This window comes from Ursus arctos, unplaced genomic scaffold (assembly GCF_023065955.2).
Source record: "Ursus arctos isolate Adak ecotype North America unplaced genomic scaffold, UrsArc2.0 scaffold_19, whole genome shotgun sequence".
NCBI classification, from domain to species: domain Eukaryota; kingdom Metazoa; phylum Chordata; class Mammalia; order Carnivora; family Ursidae; genus Ursus; species Ursus arctos.
In genome coordinates this window covers 18,003,290-18,017,361 of record NW_026622863.1, presented here as the reverse complement: position 1 = coordinate 18,017,361, position 14,072 = coordinate 18,003,290, and the positions used below count along the sequence as shown (strand labels likewise).

General features: G+C 37.6%; 1 protein-coding gene across 1 annotated transcript in view; it reads left to right on the top strand.

Annotated features, from left to right (window-relative positions):
* The window catches only part of CDH8 (cadherin 8), a 355,394-nt gene that overhangs the window by 102,336 nt on the left and 238,986 nt on the right, over positions 1-14,072 (top strand). The window lies entirely within an intron of this gene.

The following is a 14,072-nucleotide window of genomic DNA, read 5'->3' as shown; positions in this document are numbered from 1 at the left end:
CGGTAAATAATTTGTGCAGTGCTGACCCATATGAAGTCTATCTCAGTACATAGTCACTTTCAAAGAACTCTCACATCCAAAGATAACTGAAAAGCAATCTGCTTTAATATAATCACTCCATAATATGCCAAAGTGAAATCTAGATCTTATTGTGAAATGAAACCTCTTAGAAACTTTGTTCCCTTCTGGTATCTCTGAAAATCTTTCTCGTAAGTGTTCCCAAATCTCTTTTCTCAAATACGCCAAAATTGAAAGTAAATAAATAATACACAAAAAGGCTAGTTTTTTCTTCAACCCCCACCCATGCAAACTCTTTGTCACTTTGATTCCCTCTCCTGTCCACATTGATTGCTTCTGTATTAGTAGCTCTTGAACTTGTCATTGCAAATAAACTACCATATCTGATTAATAGGAGGAAGGTTGAAGGGACCATTTGATCTATTTTTACTGGCCTAAGACTCTACTAGGCCAGACACACCTTTTCTTATGATCAAAGAGGGTGAAGAAGTTAAGAATGCACATACCCATTATAGTTTCTTATCACAAATACGTAGAAATACTAGGAAGAAGAAATTAAGTGGGTTAGAACTTTTTCCTATATTCAAAATTATATAGCATCCATTAGGCATCTAATCAGGGCTGTTGTGTTGTCAGTTGAATGTACAAAAGGAGGTTGTATTTTTTTTTTTTTTTTTAGGGGAGGTGTGAATACATGGTCATTTGAGTAAATATTTCCCACTAGGAAATTGAAATTTGCAAAGCGTATCTTCTAATTCTCTAGTTTGACACTGTTTCCTGCAAATCCCCCATCTCACCTCCCTACCTCTACCTCCTAGACTTGCTAGATTTCCCAAGAGCCAGGACAAGTTCTTGCCTTTCCTCTGCCTGAGGAGGTTTCTATCATTAGGCTTCTCCCCACAGGGGAGTTTGGGGACCTAGGATTCTGAGGTGTTAATTGGGTATCATTTTTCTGAGTTCATTCAGTCTAGGACTTTGAGTACATTCAATCTAGGACTCTGTTTCCTACTCTGTACGTCAGAACTGATGACCCTTACCTTGACTATAATTCTCTTAAGACTCTTATTAAGCAAACATGTAATATGTGAGGTGCGTGTTGTAAAAAAAAAAAAAAAAAATCCCTAAACAGGTTTTTGTTTTGTGAACAGCGAAGTCTTTGGTTTCTGATACTTTTATTTTTCTTCCCCCATGGTTGATTCTGGCACACAACATTAAAACAATAAAAGAACATGAGCTTCAGAAGCAGATAGACTTCAAATCTTTTCTCCACTGTTCACTATATATGATATTGAGCCATGACTTAATAATCTAATCTTCAGTTTCTTAATCTGCAAAATGAGGAGTCTAGTATGTACTTTGTAGTATGTTGTGACACTTAAATGAACTAGGAAACGAATGTATCTAGTGCAAACTCATTGATGTTCTTTAAGAGATGGCTGGATAAATGAATGAATTATAAATTAAGGAAGGTATAATTAGAAGACGCAAGGTCAGTACACACCTGATATGTAAACTTATCAACATTTCAACAATTCTATAACTGTACTGATTGAAAATAAGGTATTAATTTTCTGTTGTTGCTATGACAGTTTGTCACAAACATAGTAGCTTAAAATAAATGAGTGTATTATCTTATATTTCTGTAGGTCAGAAGTCCAACAGAAATGTCACTGGGCTAAAATAAAGGTCCCTGGCTATGTTCCTTTCTGAAAGTCTAGAAGATCGTCTTTTTTCGTGCCTTTTCTGTCTTCTAGAGGTCACCCACGTTTCCTGGTTAGTGGCCCCCTTCCTACCTTTTCAAAGGCAGCGGGCTTGAATCTTGGACCCTTCTGCAGTCATGTCTCCCTTGGACCACAGGCAGAAAACATTCTTCTCTTTTAAGGATCATGTAATTAGTTTGGGCTCAACTGAATAAATCAGAATCATCTACCCATCTCAAAGTCCCAAAATTAATCACATCTACAAAGTCTCTTTTGACAGGTAAGGTAACATATTGATAGGGTCTGAGAATTAAGATGTGGATACATCTGGGGAAGCTTATTTGCATTCCACAACTGGAATCATAGCATATCAATAGTACCTTTGCAAGTCACAGCCACCATTTTGAATAAGTAGGGTATTCATAGATAAGTGGCTAGGATGCTTGAGAAGGATGTATTAGTTTGCTAAGGTTGCCAAAATAAAACCCAACACACTGGGTGGCTTAAACAATGAAATTTACTTCTTTGAGTTCTAGAGGCTAAAAGTGCAAGATCAAGGTTTTGGCAAGTTTGGTTTCTACTGAGGCTTTTCTCCTCGGCTTGTAGGTGGCTCCCCTCTTGCTGTGTCCAAACATGGTTTTTCTGGACCTGGTATCCCTGGTGTCTCTCTGTGTTTCTAAATTTCTTCTTATAAAGACACACGTCAGATTGGATTAAAGTCCATCTTAGCCTCATTTTAACATAATCACCTCTTTAATGGCTCAGTCTCCAAATATAGTTGCATTCTGAAGTATTGGGGATTAGGGGTTTAACATATGTCCTCAAACAGAGGACTTGAAATGATTATTCTTGTTTATGTTTAAAAATGTAGGGGCGCCTGGGTGGCTCAGTCGGTTGAGCGTCTGCTTTTGGCTCAGGTCATTATCCCATGGTCTTGGGACTGAGCCCCCTGTTGGGCTTTCTGCTCAGTGGAAGCCTGCTTCTGCCTGCCACGCTGCCTCCTTGCCTGATCTCTCTCTCTCTCTTTCTGTCAAATAAATAAACAAAAACGAAAAACAATTAAAAAAAAATAAAAATGTAATAAACAGGGGTACCTGGCTGGCTCAGTTGGTGGAGCATGCGACTCTTGATCCTGGAGTTGTGAGTTCGAGCCCCACAATGGGTGTAGAGATTACTTCTAAAAAATCTTTTAAAAAAATGTAATAAACTATTTTCATAAAAGTTTGCCATTATTATTGTTATTATTATTACAGGATATTTATAGATTTCCAACATATCTGTAGATCTGTGGTATGAAAACTGAAGGCATTTCGGTTTTCAGGGCTTTTTTAAGTTTCGTTGTTGTTGCTCTTGGTATTTTCTCAATTTCTAGGTTTTGATACCAGAATGGAGAAAGAGCAGAGAAACGCGCGTGCACGCGCGCGCACACACGCGCACACACACACACACACACACGCACACACACACACACTTACAGCATTTAATTCTGATAATTTGATTGTATGTTGGGCTTCATTTTCAAATCTTTGCTATATGGATAATGGTACTTGGGACACTGAGAGTTTTTAAAAAGGCAGCTTTCACATACATGCTATCCTTATAACAAACTGAGATAATTTTTTTTTTGATAATATTGCTGTTTTTCTTGTTACTATCATTTTAACAAGAGGAAACTAAAATAGAGAAAATTTATTATTTATTTTTTTGACAGAGCATGAGCAAGCAGGGGGGAGGGACAAAGGGAGAGAGAGGGAGGAAGAGAATCTTCTTTGTTTAAAGATTTATTTATTTGACAGAGAGAGAAAGAAAAGGTAGGGGGAGGAAGAGAGGGAGAGGGAGAGAGAATCTCTCAGGCAGATTCCCTGCAGAGTAGGGAGCCCACCGCAGGGCTTGATCCCACAACCCTGAGATCATGACCTGAGCTAAAATCAAGAGTTGGATGTTTAATTGATTGAGTCACCCAGAGAAATTTAAATGACTTGTCTGAGATCATATCTAGTAGATAGTCCCTTCCTTATCCATGGGGAATCCATTCCAAGTCCCCCAGTGGATGCCCAAAACCTTAGATAGTGCCAAACCCTTTATTCCTGTACATACATACCTGTAATAGCGTTTAATTTATAAATTAGGCACACTAAAAGATTAACAACAATAACAATAAAATGGAACAGTTCTAACAGTATACCGTAATAAAAGTTTCGTGAATGTGGTCTCTCTTTCTCAAAATACCTTATTGTACTGTGCTTACCCTTTTTCTTATGATGATGCAAAATGATGAAATGCCTATACGAAGTGAAGTGAATGACATAGGGCACTGTGATGTAGTTTTAGGCTACTACTGACTGTCTGATGATAGGTCAGAAGGAGGGTCATGTGCTTCAGGACTGCAGTTGACTAAGGGTAACAAACCATGGAAAGGGATACTGGGATAATGGGGAACTACTATTTGTGCTTCAAGCTAGGTCTTTTGGATTCTCATTTGTCTAAAAGGCAGGATATTTGTGAATATGTTCATTTAGTAGTCCTCTCATCCAGTCTTTCATGCACTCATACATTGTCCAGTAAAACCCTTTACCAACCCACCTTTCTCCTTTTAATTCTCTTATCAACACATTTATCCATTCACTCATCCAGCCATCCACCCATTCATCCACCCATTGAGTCGTCATGGATGAGACTTGAAATTGTGGCTCTTTCTGTTAAATCTGAGCTTTGATCATAATCCTCTGCTTTCTTAACAAGACTTTGAATGAGACAGTTTGCAAAGCTCAACGGCTAATACTGGGTAACACAGCTAAGTTATTATTAGGCATTTTGATCACAGAAAAAAGATGATTTGCCAATGTCACACCCTATTTTATGACCCAAACTAAAATCTAGGTTCATGTAGTTCTTTTTAAACTTCTATCGCAGTGTTCTTTCAAGGTCACAGCATTTTGATTATCCCCGTCTCTTTATAAATATAGAATTTCAGAGAGAGGAGATGACTGTCATTTGGTTATCCGCTGTGTTCTTTCCCACTGTGCTCCTGTCAGTTATTTGGATAACAAGATACATCCTGTTTAGCAAGTAATTGTGATTAGAACATCAGAAATCTAACTCATATTTTTGACTCCTGTTAGTTCTCTGGTTAATCAAGTTCTTTTGAAACATAAAGTACATTGACACAGCATTTTCTTAAGATTTTCCCCTTTTTCCATGGTACAACTGAATGTTCCAGTGTAAATTGACCTTATGAAAATATTCTGAATGTTTTAAACATCCATATCTGTTTAAAATCCACTTGTTTTATATGGCTAATAGTCCTGTTTTTGTTTGTTTTTTACCCTTTTTTTAAGATTTTCTTTATTTTTTCTTTTTTTTATAATGTTTTTTTATTTTATTATGTTAGTCACTGTACAGTACATCCCTGGTTTCTGATGTAAAGTTCGATGATTCATTAGTTGCGTATTACACCCAGTGCACCATGCAATACGTGCCCTCCTTACTACCCATCACCGGTCTATCCCATTCCCACACCCCCCTTCCCCTCTGAAGCCCTCAGTTTGTTTCTCATAGTCCATAGTCTCTCATGTTTCATTCCCCCTTCTGATTACCCCCCTTTCCTTATCCCTTTCTTCCCCTACCGATCTTCCTAGTTCTTACATTCCATAGATGAGAGAAATCATATGATAATTGTCTTTCTCTGCTTGACTTATTTCACTTATTCACCTTGCTTGTATTGTGTATTATAACATTGTATATTTATTTGGTACAAAATTTCCCCCCTCATATCTCTATGTCTCTATCCATCCATCCATCCATCTTTGGTTTTTTTAAACATTTTGTTTTATCATTATATATATTTTTTGAGAGAACATAAGCAGGGGGGTGGAGAGAGACAGAGGGAGAGAGAGAATCTCAAGCAGACTCCAAGCTCAGTGAAGAGCCTGACTCAGGGCTCCGTCTCACAACCCTGAGATGGGGACCTGAACTGAAATCAAGAGTTAGATGCTTAACTGACTGAGCCACCCAGGCACCCCCTATCCATCTTTCTAATTAAGATAGATAGGTTTTTTCAGGAAATTTGTGAAGAGTGATTTGTTAATTGTTGAAAATTAAGCATGTACCAAAGATCTTCATATGAGAATCTCTTACAGTTTGTAGTTGAACTTCAGAGGACTATGTCTTGTTTAGTGTAAGACAGGAAACAGTGCTCTGAGACAGAATAATTTGTTATGTTTTCCCAAAATCAGTCTTTTAGTGAGAAACTCTGTGGTCCTTCTAGCCCACCTACTCAACAACATGCCCATCTGTTCATTCATCCATTGATTCATAGTATTTAACGTGTATTGGAATCTAAATAGAGGATGACTTAGAATCTTATTCAGTCAGCCTATCCTTTATTGTTTCCTTTATCCACAAATTCTCCAATAAAACCATCTAGCTATTCATCCTCCTTTCCTTAATTATCTTATCAACCAATTCATCCATCCATCTACTTTCTTATTTATGCACCTAAATCAAGTTTTAATAATTGGTCCACTATGACTATTCAACCACACTCTTGCCCACACTAGGATTTTCTCTATGATCCAATGCACAATGACTGCTGTGCCCCTTACAATTATCAGGTAACAAAAAATATCTTACAATTTTACTTGTTAGTTATACCTTAATAAAGCTGGGGGGAAAGATAACCTTCCAGATATATCTACTATGTGGCTTATTGAATGGGTGAATAAGAATAAAAAATGTGATTATCAAGTGCCTTGCCCAATGGATGAGTTTCAGCCCAGATCACATTGTACCCAGATTATTTAACTCAAGAGGTGACATTCTTATTTTTACTATAAATCAATGTTGTATGTTGAATTCTGACCCAGAATACGAAGTTAGGTGTATTTTTTCCCGGAAAGCATTTCTAGATTTGGCAATACCTATCATTGTAATTCCAAAATTCCATCTTCATAAGAATCTACCTTATATGCATTTTTATTTTAATATTTTAATTCCTAGAAGGTATCATGCCTTTATCAGTATTATTTTTGTTACAGTTTAGTCATTACAAAACCCCTAAAGGTAGGGTACTAAAACTATTATTAAAATCTTTTACAAATAAGAAAACTGAGTTTTGGGGATGTAAAGTAAATTCCTGAGTATCTTATAGTTTTTCCTAACCTAGCTCTGTTCCTTATCAGCCCCTCATTCTAGATTCCATGATCTGAACTACTACCCTACAAACCATTGGTTACCTTACAGAAACATATTGACTTCCAAGCCTAAAAGATTTAATACATTCACCAGGCCATTATCAGCATACATAAGAAAAAAATGTATCTAAGAAAAACGAAGAATGGAATCCATCGTTTTGTTTTGGTTTGTTTTTTCCTATGATTGCTTAAATATCGGAGCCTCCAACTCAAGGTACCTAAAGGGAAAGAGAAAATCTGAGAATGTAGAAGTTCAGCATTCTTAAGACCATTTTTTGGAAGATAAGCATACAATACGCTAGTTTTTGTATGACATCATTACAGAAATTAATCCATCTAATTCTCCTTTCTCTGAGTACTCTGAGTAAGGATGATTTGACTCCCCTTGTGTACGGGTCTTTATATAAGGAGAAATTTTGTTCAACATGATAGCTTAAATATTTCAAATGCTTATTTATCATCAGTACATTGCTTTAAAACATGGGAACTTTCTTTATTAGGGTTTGACCAGGAGATAAGGATTTACTGTGGGGCTGATGCATCATGTTTCCAAATCTGTAAATTCCAGAGTAAAGATAGCAAATTTGCCAAGGTCATTCATGTTGGCTTGGGAAGTCTCTTGGCAAACAGCCTGCCGGCCTCCTTTTAATGTTCCCCTTTCGCATTCCTATTTAGTTGAGCATTCTTCCTTTCTGTGTCTATGTCTATTCCATTTCAAACTTTTATAGGATAAATTGGTTCACAAAATGTGCCTGTACTGTATGGTTTCTTACACATGGCTTCTAAGTGTGTGTATTCAATATTGTCATTCAGGAACAAACGGGAGAGGCTTTTCCATTCTGTCTCCTTCTCAGCTAGGAAAATGGAAGGTGCCCACCTAACTCCTTATGTGCTCCTGAGGGTCTCTCTAGAATAATGCTAAAATGTATATGTTCTGGAATCTGATTTACGGGGTTACATCTGGATCTGTCAGTATTAATTATATGTGCTTGAGAAAGTCAGATGAGCCCCCCATCCATGTAAAGTCATTGTCAAGGTGCAGGACATTAAAATAGCCCTTGAGTACACACCCCCCCCCCCAAAAGACTTTAATGAGCATTTACTGTGTGCCAAGTATGATACTTGTTGCTGGGCACAGTGTTGCATATTGTACATAGAGGTCCTTCCCTTGTCTGTATCTCTCTCACTCTCTCCCTCTCTATTTAAATGAGTAGTACAGGAAATGCATTTCTTTTTCTGACTGTATTTTTAGGTTCCTGCAGCCAAAAACAGGAGTTCACTAGGACTTGCTTTCCATTTTCTGTTTCTCTGGACACCAGTTCCCATGGCCAGTTCAAGCTGTTCAATGCGCACACCAGCAACTGACAGAAAATGTAAAGAACACATGTCTGAGATGTAGACGGCATATCTTTGCCTGTGGTGGTGCTTTAGAAAAATAGTATTTTTGTGAAGCAGGTATCATTTTCATCACAGGATGCTGTGTTCTGTTATTTTAATCAGGGACTGTCTCTTCTTTAGCCTTTTTACCTCTTAAGACACACTTAAGTATAACTTGGTTTATATTGGGAATTACTTTGAGGACTATTATTTCACTGAATTCTTGATTCCTCAGAGTGTGTGATCACAAGAGTAATGCTAACTCCATCTTAGGAAATGTTGGGGTGCTCTTATGCCTATTACCTAACTTTAATCCCTGCTCCTTCTTGGCAGGGAGCAGTTTGGAGATATGAAAAGAACCCTTATGCCCTATTGCTCTTCCTCTTCACCTGCCCTTTCAACCTCCTAGCAGCCTAAATATGTTTTTCATTTTGACTGAAGCCTTGCATTCTTATTATCTTGGGGACTTAGGCCAAAAAATTAAATCTTGCGTCAAAGTCCCTAATGCCGTCTTTGATACTGAACGGTTGTGAGTAAGGATGAGATTATCAGTCTGCCTATAGCACAGTTTCTCCCTGACAGGCACGGTACTAGATACTGAGACTATAGTGCTAAGATGTAATCTGATTCAAGAGTGCTAAACTTGCTTTCTCCACCAAAGGTGAGCAGATTCATAAAAAACAGGGATCAGTAAGTGACAGTTTCATGCTTCATTGCTCCCTGTTACCCTCTTTGGGTTCTGAATGGTGATGATTCTTTCTTAGCTAGCAACGTGGCTACTTCTCGAGAGCAAGATAGGAAATGAGACACCCTTCCATGATGTCCTTCTGGATAGAGTAGAACTTCAAAGTAAGCTCTGATGCCAGAGCTAACCGATTTTCCGATGACGAGGAAGTGATGAGGAAGTAATGTCCCCTGTAGTTCACTTGATTCACCTGTCATCACTCACTCTAGGGGAAAAGGTGGCAGAATGGTAATTAAATCATTCTCTGGCATTAAAATAGGCACTAAGAGAAGAATTCATCTTCTCTAGACTCTCTTGTCCCTGGAGTACTTCAGTGTTGTCAGGGGTCCTGTGTAAGAAGGTTGAAAAGTAGTCTGAACTTTTTTTGACAGCTGCAGAAGAGATGTGGGTGACATTGAGACTGCAGTGGGATGGAGTGGGGGCTCTTGTTCTGAGAACAGTGATTTCTGAGTATCAGCTAGTTGTTATCTATTATCCCTCTATTAATCATCCACTACCCGACCATCCACTCGTCCTTCCATCAGTATTCCCATCTACCATGTCTTAGTTCTTATGTTGGGTGCTAAAGTTGAATACGTACTCCAGGGGTTTGGATTTAGAGTAGATTGGATTTTAGATTGTTGGACTTAATTTTTCTAAATTCCTTTCTCTCTCCTTTTAAATCATTGTTTGAAAATCGAATGAGAAAATGTAATTTTCTCCTTTTGCTTCACATTTACTTTACTCCACAAAAACTTCTTGAGTTTCCGACAGTATGACAGACACCTTACTAGGCAGTGGAAATACAAAGGACAATGCAAATGCAAATGCTTCTTTCCTTGACTTTTGTAGTCTAAACTCATTTTAATTGGGGGGTATTATGCAAATATATGGAAGATGGTGAGGGTGTAATTATACTGATACTCACAATTCAGCTCAATTATGTAGCAGTTCTATTATGATTCTTGAAATTGAAGACTTCACATACAAGACTGGGATTGCTCTTTGCACACCTGACACTCTCTGCTTCTCCAGCCAGGCTGTGGTGAGTGACCAGAGGGACTGCAATTTTGTCTGGCTGTAGATGTGACAGGTTATGGGTATCAGGCCGAACTTGAGAATCAAAATTAAGGTAGCTTTGTGAATTGGTGCCTAAATTTTCTTTCTGACCTCCTCTCCCTCTTTTTCCTGCAAGACCTTTGCTTATAGGCACACACCAACCTTGGTAATGTCACTAAAATAAAATTATGGTAATGTCAGGGTCTTTACTGAAACCTTGTGTCTATGGACTCTTGTTTTTTTTAGAGTCAAATCTAAACTCCATTTGTTTTCAGAACTCTATGTAATCTGGCCCCTGCCTTGCCTTTTATTCTTTTTTTTTTTTTTTTTTTTTTTTGCCACATTTTCTCCTTAGCTCAGTGCTCTAGCCATATTAAATCATCCTTACTTCCTCTACCGCAGTATCGTCTGTCTTTTCTCTGAATCTCTATCCATACTATTACCTGTGCCTGGCGTGCATCTCCTCCCTTCTTTGAGATCAGAAGTTTTAATCATTACTTCTTCGGGGGAGGCCTTTTCTGTCCCTCCACACTCCTCATTCTGAGTTAAGTAAAATTTCTGTATGCTCTCCTAGCTGTCCGTATCATAGCCTTTAGAGCATGCATTTGAACCTAGGAAATTGACTCTAAAGCTTATGCTGTGAAGATTGCACTTGCTGATAGTGCATTCTGTGGAAAAGTTCCCTAAAAATCTCTGAATCGCAATCATTTCCTTGCTGAAATGGAGAAATGCTATCTAGTTTGCTGTGAGAATAACATTGCATTTATACATGTAAAATGTTTATCAGATAATAATAATTAATAGTAATATGTCTACTTGCCTTAAATTTTCTGTTTGTGTTTATCTCCCACTAACCTGTGGGTCTTTGAGAGCAGTGACCCTATCTGTGTTGTTTGTCGACATTCTCTGTTCATATTTAATAAATGAATGGGTGAGATCTTTCTGTACCACAGCCTGGCCAACAAGTCATACCTCTCAAGGAGAATTTGCAGGTGTCCCTTATCCTGCCTCTTCTATGTTGCAGAAGCAGCCCTTGGGAGAGGTGGTCCTCACACTTCCAGATGATGCACAATATGTGAAAAATTTGGGATATCTTTTGCACCATAATCTCACAGAGGGGGTCTTGGGGTGGATAAATTGATGGATATAGTGAGGTTGCATTGAAGTGAGCAGGTCCTGACAGACTTATGTGATGAACAACAAAGAAAACAGGTTGTCTTCATGTTCCTTGAGTTCTTTTGAAGTCCGGACTTATGAACATTTGCTGCCTGTAGTTTACTGTTCTTGCATACCCACAAATCTTTTACTTGTAATGTCAAGTTGGTCACTTGAATAACCATGTGCCAGAATGTGTGTGTGTGCACGCGCGTGTGAGCTACAAACAATAGGATGAACCAAATAAATATAGAAACACGATTTTCTGTGTTTCAAGAATCCCGTTAGCCAAGGGATCTGGATTTTACTGAGATCTGCTAAAAATGAATTTCCTGAAGAAAGAGGGAGCATACAGTGTTTACTAAGGGTTTTTTGTTTGCTTGGTTTTTGTTTGGATTTGTTTTTTCCATTTTTTTCAGGATAGAGTCTTGGGAACTTCACTAGTGTTGCAGCTAGGTTTGTTGCAGTGTTTTCAGATAGTTGGAAATGGTTGAGTAGGATATAAAAAATAGTTTTAGTCATTGTACACTTACTTTTTCCACTCCTTTCTCTATATTTCTCAGATAGATTATCTCAGATTCCAAAATCAAATCTGCAGAGTAGATGTTTTATCCCAAAATTTTAGGCAAAGTAACTGAGGCTCAAATAAATGCATCCATCTCTCCATTTCATCTAGTTAAAGACCTAAATATTAGTTTTGTTTTACTCTTTCAGAAGCCTATGCTTTCCCCTTCTTCTCCCTCAGTAACTTTTAAACACAAGGTACCATCAAAACCTAAGTTAAGACTACATGCAATTTGCTTATCAGAGGCTATTGATACATGTAAAGAAAAATATGGCCCAAGTAAGTTCCAGCATAAATGAGGATAACACCATTTTGAATGACTTGAGTTGTCATAGCAAAAACGCTGTGTACAAGAGTAACGCATCCCAATACCTCTGTGCCTCAAGATTGCCTTGCATGTGGATGGAAACCTCTATGAAGGATATATTATTCAAATTCTCTTTTTTTAATAAAAATGCTAATGGAAATGTTAAGATGCACATAAATTAAAATGATCATAAATTAGGATTAATATCACATTAATGAATTATAATCCCACATTCATTAAGATAAAGTGGCATTTCAATATTTGCTCTTGTTAATAAATTTAATACAGTAAATGAAAGGGATACATTTGGAGATTCAATAAATATTTGATGTAATCTTATGCTTTAACTTTTTAAAATATTCAAAAGTAAAGTAGGAGATCTAGATGCATTTGGATTCTTTGTTGCTATTTTATGTCTTTTTTTATATTCTTTTCTTTTCATTTATTGAAGCGCTAAATACAATTTAAATTGGCGAAGAAAGCAATAGAGCCTGTTCTGAATAAAAGTGATCCCAAGAGAACACAATGTCTTTTGAGTTTCTAGGAGTTTCTTTCTACACAGCATTTTTTTTTTTTTTAAAGGAGCAAGTTTTTGAAATTTGAAGTCTTACGGTGCAGTAACTGGAGCTATATGTATACTGAAAATATGTGCATTTAAGCACCATTTTACAACTACAATTCAATGAATTTTTCTTTTAAAAATGAAAACTAAAGTATATATATTTTTGTTTTATTTTAGTTTTCTAACAAGAGTCAACAGAGTATAAGGAAGATATACCATGTGTCAGGACACTCCTGTCTCCCTCTTGAGAGTAAACTGAAAATTTTAAAGCAGAGATTCCTTTTTCCCTAGTACTTACCAAAATGTTTCAGGTAGAGTAGCTGTTCAGTAAATTTTTGTTGCCCTTGTAACTGAACTAACTTGGTTCAATCCTTGATGAGTCACAGAGAGAAACTACACCAGGTGGTATAGTTGCCCAAGTGAACTTGATTTGCAGCAAATAGGGAGACCATGGGGAGTAACCAAAGCTGTGACTTCCAGAGCAAGGGTGAATGGGTTCTTTTTATTTAAGGTTAGGATGAATATTTAGGAAGGGAAGCCTTGTCATTGGCTGTACTGGAAGACCTAAGGTTGCGCGCATGCGCCTTACAGAAACATGCCTATACATATACGTGCGTGTTATGTAAATGAGTCTCGTCCTCCTCTTGGGGAGATTTTACTATTATAATAAGGTAAAGGTAACTGTCAGTCACTCCATGGCCCATCCGTGTAGGTGTGCATCAGGGTTTAGTTCAAACTGGGCTGGGTGGTTTGGATCCCTGCCAGCTTCTTCCAGGCAGTTCTTACCTCTTGAGGGATGGTTTTGGTTTCCATCGTGGGATGTTATGCCCGTAGGGTCTTTTGCCTGAGTTAAGAGATAAGCTGGAAAGAGAGCTTTAGGAAAAACGCGGATCAAAGGTCAAGAAGCAGGTAAGCAGTAAAGATCAGGTCTGGGGTCTAGCTGGTGATACCCTGACCGGAGATGAATCTGTATTTCTCCTGTGAAGTTTTCAGTTTCCAAATGGGTCCCTTTTCTGGCCTCAGTGCTCTTCTCTGTAAAATAGGAACAATTTTCCTGGGCCAGAAGAATTATACAGATCAAAGAAAAGAAGGTCCTAGAAACCATAAGATCTTAAGATACATCAGATTGAATTATTTTTGTTATAAATACAACCAGTAGATCTGAGTTGAATTCTGGGTCTACTGTACTTGATTCCATCAAATACGGACCTTGGAGTGGTTATTATGTACCTTGTGAAAGCTCACTTTTCTCATGTTTCATGTGAAATATTCTAACTCAACAACTTTTGGAAAAATTAAGAGAATTATATAAGCAGAAGATCCCATAGTTCTTGGCACACCGAGAGTGATCCATTAAAGGCCGCTACAAAGAACTTTCAGTAAATGTGTTAATAAATGGAGAAGAATACATGC